The sequence below is a fragment of the Alligator sinensis genome, unplaced genomic scaffold (genome assembly GCF_000455745.1).
Source record: "Alligator sinensis unplaced genomic scaffold, ASM45574v1 scaffold103_2, whole genome shotgun sequence".
Taxonomy (NCBI): Eukaryota; Metazoa; Chordata; order Crocodylia; family Alligatoridae; genus Alligator; species Alligator sinensis.
Genome location: NW_005842166.1, coordinates 489,278 through 494,961, shown reverse-complemented (window position 1 = coordinate 494,961; position 5,684 = coordinate 489,278). Strand labels below are relative to the sequence as shown.

The 5,684-nt window shown below is 52.8% G+C and overlaps 1 protein-coding gene across 1 annotated transcript in view; it reads right to left on the bottom strand.

Annotated features, from left to right (window-relative positions):
* POLE4 (DNA polymerase epsilon 4, accessory subunit) overlaps window positions 1-280 on the bottom strand; it is a 7,100-nt gene extending 6,820 nt beyond the window's left edge. The window contains exon 1 of the transcript XR_324110.3: window positions 227-280. The gene's annotated coding sequence lies outside the window, so the exon portion shown is untranslated. The remainder of the gene's footprint in view (window positions 1-226) is intronic.
* Between the last annotated feature and the right edge of the window lie 5,404 nt (window positions 281-5,684).

Genomic DNA, 5,684 nt, shown 5'->3' with positions numbered 1-5,684 from the left:
GGAAATCTCCGGGTTTGGGGGGATCGCCCCGCTGGACTTCCAGCCCCTACACCCGCTGCACAAGAAACCCCCGAGATCGCAAGAAAAACACAGCCTGCTCAAGCTGCTGCCCAGGACGGGCTGACGACATTCACGGTCGTGCTGTGTCCTTGCACCCGTGCCATTGAAGGCAGGCTCCTGCTATACTCTGCGTGCCTAAATCGTAGTTATCCCGTTACATAACCACCTGGTTTTCCCCCTGCGCAGTGTGCGGCGTGGATGCAGCAGCAGCCGTACGGCTGTCGTGCGCGCGTGCGCAGTCGGCAGGGAGGCAGCCCCACACCCTCGCTCACGCCTGAGCATAGCCTCCCAAACTCTGGTCCAGCAGAAACCAGGAGGCCAGCGCACGGTGCAGCCCAGGGCTCAAGGCACTCGCCCAGGAATCGGATGGAGGTCCTAGACCCCTCTCACCCGAAGGAGGTTGAAGCTGCATCTTGCTGGCTGCCCAGAAAATTGGTCTAACCACCAGGTCACAGATTAGGGCAGGGGCAGGCAATTACTTTGGCCCACGGGCCACACAGGCGGTTCTGGGGAGCTGCCGCCAGCCAGTAAGCACCCCCACCCCAGCAGCATGGAGCCCATGTGCCCTGTGGCTCCTCCCTGCCACCGCCAACAGCACACAGCCCTAGCCCTGACCCCGGCCCCCGATGCTCACTCCGGGCTCGCCCCAGCCGGAGCAGACCAGCCGGAGCGGGCGCGCACACCCCTGACCCCCGCCTGCCCGCACTGAGCAGTGGCAGCAGCTGGGCAGTAGCTACTGGTCGGTGTGGAGGAAAGCAGCCACCTCCCTTTCACTGCTACCAGGCCCTTCTTGCTGCAGCCGCCCGGAGTCTGTACCTAGGCTGCCCTGTGGCTCTTCTCTGCTGCCACCACTGCCTCCTCCAGGCCACCCAGCAGGGCAGCGGTGGCAGTGCAGAGGAGCAGCGAGGCAGCCCAGGTGCAGGCTCTGGGTGGCTGTAGTAAGAAGGGCCAGGCAGTGGCGAGAGGCCGCTTTTCGCCCACACCCAGCAGTAGCTTCTGCCCAGCCACCACAGCTGCCACCGCTGCTCAGTGTGGATGGGCAAGTCTGAAGGAGGCATGGGGTGGGCTGGGGTCAGGGCTATGCACATGGGTCCCTGCCAGTACCGTGGGGCTGAGGCCAGCAGCAGCTGCTTGGGCTGCCTAGAAGCAGGGTGTGTCACAGGTTGGACAGGACCTGAGCCAGGCAGGACTGAGGGACCTGCTGCAAGCCAGACAAAGTCTCTCCACGGGTCAGATCTGGCTTACGGGCCATATTTTGCGTACCCCTGGCTTAGAAGCTAGCTAGCCTAGCTCTTGAAGCTGAACCACTGCATGTTGAATCTAATATTTACTAGATAGAAAGCAGAAGAAACATTTACACACCATTGGGAACCAGGCTCCAGGCTGGAATCCAGGGTCTATTCCCTTCCAGAGTAGCATTAAGCCAGGCACTTTCTAGCATGCTTGCTTTTTCCTGGCCCCATGCAGTTTCCTCTCCCAGCTGCCCAGGGTGCCAGGTAGAGAAGGCACGGAGTAATGCCTAGCCTGCAGCCTGATGGTTAGAAGACTAAACCTGGGAAGGTCCAGGTTCAAACCCCTCTGCATGAGAGGAACCTGGGTTTTCTATTTCCTGGGTAAGAGCCCTGCCAACTCAGGTCATGGGGCTAAAGTTCAGATGGGCCTTCTGCCCCCATCTAACACTTCCTAGTAATGGGTTTTTGTGACTTGAATTTGCCTACCATAGTGCATATGGCACTGAGTACCTGCTTGGCCAGCTTGCAAGCTACCATGCACCCTCAGTAGTTATGTGGATGCTTACACATCCAAGCTGCACATGGCATTGGATCTCAAATTGTGTAAAAGTGTAAAAAATGGCAGTTCCTGGGCTGGTAACTGGTATTTGAGCAGTTAAAGTGAAATAGGATTTTGTCCTTTGTGTTTTATTTGTGTCCTTGCTGCTTGCTACTTTCTGGGATTTTGATATACATATTCAGATTAAATTCTGGTCTGGTGGAAAGGTGTTTAATCTCAGATAGCTGTGAGCAAAACCCAGGGTGCTTGAAAACTTATCTACAAACTTTTATTTGCTGATGCCTGTGCCTTGGTTGCTCATTCTTAGGAAGATATCCAAGTCATCAGCACAGGGCAGAGAGGTCCATCGAACTGCCAGAGACAGACTTGCCACTGGCAGGCAGAAATGATTGACCACCTCTTCTGGGACTGCCCATACGCCAGAGAGGTATGGAAGAAAATCTGTGCACTCCTCCTGGTGGTGACAAGTTTTAGAGACCTGACCAGGGATGCGGTTCTCTATGGGCACCTGACCAGACGCAAGGGACCCCGACAGCTCACTTCGACCAGTTTATATCCTGCTTCAGGTATGCACTGTGGAAAGCCAGGAACCTGCTCATCAACAAACACTCAGACCCCACAGTCATAGACTGTATTCAAATCGGACTAAGCAAAATGTACTGGTACTAAAGGAAAACAGAAGATGATGACGGGAAAGAAGTGGTAGACCTCATCTGGTGGAAAGGGGTCTGGCTCAGACTTTTTTCAGGGGCAGGCATGGAGATGGGTGCATGGATAAAGGGTGTGAATTGTGTAACAGGTTTTTAGCACTCTTTGATCCTGGATCTGGCCGAAGTGGTTCTGAAGCTGCCTTGGAGATCTGGCTATAGGGTATAATGGAGGAATCAATGAAATATCTATAACTCTGGTGTTTTTTGTCCAATTCGGATGAAACATGCAAGGATGGTAGCTTCTGCTGAGAGCACAAAACCCGCCAAGTTCCAAGAAGATCGGTGCAGGGGCTTGGGGGTAACTGTACCCCAAATTCTTGAAAGTCAAACTCATGCCATGGCTGTGTGTTACAACACAGGGGGGTCAAAACTGCAGGGGTGGTAGCTCTTACCGAGGCCACAAAGCCTGCCAAGTTTCAAGAAGATCGGTGCAGGGGTTTGGGGGGGAACTGCACCTCAAGCTGTGGACAAGCAAAACTCATGCCATGGGTGACCCTGTGTGCGTTAAGGTGCAGCGGGGTGACAGCTGCAGGGATGGGGGCCCCTGCTGTGACGCCTGCCAGCTGTGGAGGAGATCGGTGCAGGGGGTTCGGGGGCCCTGCACCCCTAGCTGTTGACAGGCAAAACTCGTGCCATGGGTGCTTGTGGGACTGATTATGTCGGTCTTGGGGCAGTTGATTGTCTGTATTGATTCTTTCCTCTCCTTAGTCTGGTTTTGTAGGTGCTAATTGATAGCTAATGTAGCCAGTTAATTGCCAAGTCCTGTGTATTGAGCTGGTCCCTGAGTGAATTATGACTGATTGGTAACTGGTAGCACAGTAGCTTAGCCAGGCCTGCAGTAGTGTCTCCCACGCCCCAAGAATTTGGGGTGTAGTTCTCCCCAAACCCCTGGACTGATCTTCTTGAAACTTGGCAGGCTTTGTGGCCTCAGCATAGGCTACCATCCCTGCAGTTTTCACCCCACTATGTTGTAACGCCTAGAAGTGACACGTTTTGTTTTCAAGAATTTGGGGTGCAGTTCCCCCAAGCCCCTAAACCTATCTTCTTGAAACTTACCAGTCCTTATACCCTCTACAGAGTCTACCACCTCTGAAATTTTTATCCAAATTGGGCAAAAAACAAGAAAGTTATAGATATTTTATTGTTTCCCCATTATACCCTATGGCCGGATCTCCGAGGTGGCCCTGAAGCTCTTCAGGAGCTCTGACCCGCTTCGGGAAGCCTAACAAGGCCAGCGCTTTGATCCGGGCATGCTACTTCAGACCCCGAAGCATCCGAAGCTTCTCCAGATCCGAAGCCCCGTCTGAAGCCTCGCACAGCCCTACTGCATACTCACATTTTGGACAGCCTACTAGTCTAAAAGAAGTCGGAAGATCTGTATACCAGCCTGCTCCTGCTAAGCCCAACATACTCTCTAATAGGGATGATTAATGGTATGTGCTTCAAGCTTTGGATGAATTCACCAACTTGGGTAATGCACTTTAAACATGTACTTCACATCCATTATGAAGTTTCCAAAAGAACTGATAATGCTAGCACAATCTTTGGAAGACTATCCGAATTTTGTTGGAACAGGTGATTGCATATAATGTTGAGCATCTACAAGACAGTATTCCTAAGAGTCATGAACTGCCTTGTAATAGGGGGCCTTCTCCGGGACAATTAGTCTTTGGCCTCCCCCACTTTTTCTGGGCCAACCGCCCACCTTCTCTCCTGCCATGCCTTGCTATTGTCTAATTAATGATATTAATTTGGTGGGAGGCTGCCCATTTCTTGCCACAATGCCAGGGGGCACTATCTGCAGCTCTGTTCCTTCCCTAGACTGCAGCCCAAGCCTTGCAGATGGCATCCACAGATGTTACCGTCACTGGCCCCATACTGGGCCCCAGAATCCTCCAGTCAGGACCCCTCTAAGATCCCTCCATTCAGGCAGCCTCCCCCACCCTCATTCAGGGCTGCCTAGCTCCTTGAAACTATATCCCCTCTCAGGTGTGGTCCCCCGGAGACCTTTGGCCACACAGGCCCTGGCCTCACCTCCAAGGCCAGCTGGAACCTCAGGTCCTCAGCTCTGAGCATCCCTCATGGTGGGCCCTTGGCCCTTTTGACCATTCTGGTCCTGGCCCCAGTATTGACTAGTTGAGGGTACTCTACATCAGGTCTCTGAGCCTCTAGCCCCACTCGCTTGGGTCCACCCTCTGGACCCGACTAGTGGGTGAACCACCCAGTTGTGGGAGCTAGGGTTAAGGCACCCCGACCCACCTTTCACTGGGGTGATAACTGGCCTGGCATTTCCTGGAGGCTCCTGCACCAAGACCCCCACCAGGCCACCCCCTCCCGACAGGGTGTAGTTTTAGGTCATGCCCAGGACCAGGAGCCTCCTAGCCATCCCCTACAGCTCCTCCCTTACCTCCAGGTTGTTCCAAGCAGCCCTGCAGCCAGGCGATGTTACTACCTGCCTGCCAGCAGTTAACTGATCTGTTTATATAGGCAGCAAGGGATCTAAAAATGGCTGCTGCAATCAAGCACCTGCTGGCTGCTTGGCTGGGCTCTTAAAGTGGCAGGCACAAAGAGTGCCCTGCCACATGTCTATAGACAGCATATCAAGGATCTGAACTATTTGTCTAAAAATTGTTAGAGAAAGCAATAGGATATTGCACATTTAACCACCAATGAATAAGCCTCAAAGCAGAGGTATGACCCTTGCCATATCTGATATTAAGTTAGGAAAAAAAGCCAGCATCTATATTGCATAGCTACAGGGACAATACCAGGCTAACCCAAGATTTTAGTACTGGGGAAGAATGTGCTTCTCAACTGGCAAGACTAGCTGCAGAATCCAGTAAAGTTATGCCCAAACCAAAATCTCTTTAGGCGATACAGGGGTTGCAAGTGTGCCTTCCAGCTTGCATAGTGCCAGGGCATGGGGTGACCCTTTAATTGCATGATCCCCAGTTTGTTTTGTAATAATAGAAGACTGTAAATCTTATTTTACTACTGCAGTGTGGGTTATTGCACAGATCACTGAACTAGGGCTCAGGAGCTGCATGTTTCATGCTTGCCCTGTGGAATGTGTTGGGGTCCCAGGGGTGGCTATGATACACCCTGGTGGCTCTGCAATCATGC